Source organism: Pygoscelis adeliae, unplaced genomic scaffold (genome assembly GCF_000699105.1).
Source record: "Pygoscelis adeliae isolate BGI_AS28 unplaced genomic scaffold, ASM69910v1 Scaffold10, whole genome shotgun sequence".
NCBI classification, from domain to species: Eukaryota; Metazoa; Chordata; class Aves; order Sphenisciformes; family Spheniscidae; genus Pygoscelis; species Pygoscelis adeliae.
The window spans coordinates 9712080-9714311 of NW_008824053.1; positions in this window are offsets into that span (position 1 = coordinate 9712080).

The following is a 2232-nucleotide window of genomic DNA, read 5'->3' on the forward strand; positions in this document are numbered from 1 at the left end:
GGAAGAGGCTGCCCAGAGAAGTGGTTGAGTCACCATCCCTGGAGGTATTTAAAAGACGTGTAGATGAGGCGCTTAGGGACATGGTTTAGTGGGCATGGTGGTGTTGGGCTGACGGTTGGACTCGATTGTCTTAGAGGTCTTTTCCAACCTTAATGATTCTATGATTCTATTAAAAGTAGAATATAGTAGAAAAACAGGCAACATGCATTTCCCCACATAACAGCTTTGTTGTTTAAAAGAAACTAAATGTTTCAGAAGAGTGTTTCCCCTCAATGGAGTTGAATTCAAACTTCCAGGATACACGACCACAGCTGCAGGCCTGATCCAGCCAGAAGTATGCAATTAATCATCACAGTAATAACTACATCATTGAATCTCCTTTACAGAGTTTATTAAGTTCCAAACACAGGGGTCTGATAATATTTTAACTAATGCTAGCAATAAAACTTCTGCTTCATTTGTATTAACCATAGGCTAAATTTTTTCCTTACTCAACCATATAGCCAAGATTCATTTTTCCCAGTCTCTCAATTATTTCATAAATAAAACCTAACGACTAATACTCTCACTGATAGCAGTGGTACCTCTGACATTTTGCTGCCTATCCCAGCATTGTGGGGCTCTCATCGTTTCACACTCAGCACCTGTGATACCCAAGCTGTCTTTCTGCGGCTACAGAGGTGTAGAAAGGCAGGGGATGGATGGCTTGATGTGCATGCAGAATGTCCCTCAACACAGGGGCAGAGGCAACAAAACAGTGCCCACCCAAGCCCAGGAAATAAATAAACACAGCAGATGGGGGGACCAAACCAGGTCTAACCATAAATAATATGTGCTTTCATGGGCCTTTCTCCATCAAAGCATTAAGTATGTATTCCTTTTAAGACACAGTCAAAAGTAATCATGATGCTTTGCTGAATTAAGTTCATAATACATAGAACAAGACTTCCGGACACTGTTCCCCAAGTTATTTGTCAAAGCTCCTTCCACAATCATGGAAAGGATTAGGCCCATCAGAGTGGATCCAAAACAACCAGCAAACTGTGAAACTGGCTTCTTGTGTAGCCAGGAGGAGTTCCAGGAAAGAGCCTCCAGGAAACCTCCCCACACACAGGCTGGATAATAAAATCCATTCAAAGGAAAGGAATTCCTAGGAACTGATGGTATTAAGAGCTCAAAGACTCAGACCTTTGGAAAACAGAATAAGGAGATGCAGATGGATCCATCTCCTTTCAGAACACCCCTATCTCTCCTCCAACACTGTCGCTGAGGACAAGGCACAACCAGGAGGGCTGTGTCAGGGCTCTGGGCAGGAGTGACCATGAAGGAATAAACTGTGTTGAGAAAGCAGAGACTGTCGCACGCTGAGGAGGACAAGAGGAACAGGAGGTGCAGCAGGTGAAGGCAGAGGTGACTGCTGGTCTGAGGAGAAAAGCACACAAGGTGCATATTCCTTTTACCCGACTCAGGTTTCTGTCAGACATCAGCTTTGGTAAATTCTCCCAGAAGCTGTCCTAAATCAAATTCCAGGACACAACAGTAATGTCCTGTGTTTGATGCAGCCAAGGTCCCTTGGAACCATGCCCTGAAGTTACTCCACATGTTATCTATCGAGTTTCATACCCTGGAGGAGAAACAGTGCTACTTTATCTGTAGCTAATCAAACAAATTGGTTCCAGAAAGGAGGGTCACCAGAAATGGATCTAGTACAGAGTGGTCGATGCCTCCTGTCTGATCAACAAACCTGTGAAAGGAAAAAATTAAAAGATGCAGATATAAACATCTGCAGGGTTCTGAAGTAGGTACCTAGATTCCACCTCAGTCCCATTATAGGAAGACAAACCTTTGTGGGGACTCATCTGTATTCCCTAACAGGTCATAAAATATATGACCTGTTATCAGCTGGTGCTGATATTCCCCAGCACCAGCTGGCTCAGTAGGAATGTTCAGTCAAGCTTCTCCCAGACAAAAGCCAATACTTGTAACATGGGCCAGTTACAGCTTCTTGAAGCTAAACCCAGGCTCTCTCAGGCACCGGACCACAGCAGCGCTCTCCCTCACACAATAGCTCTTGGAGTAGATCAAGTCCAGCAATGCTGAGCTTCTCAGATTACAACATGGTGGCTAAGAGAATGCATCACTATACCTCGTTCCAGGAAGTCAAGTGTTGCCCCATTTAATTACTCAACATTTTGGCTAAACTGCTCTTCCCCAGACTACTTTAATCTCTCC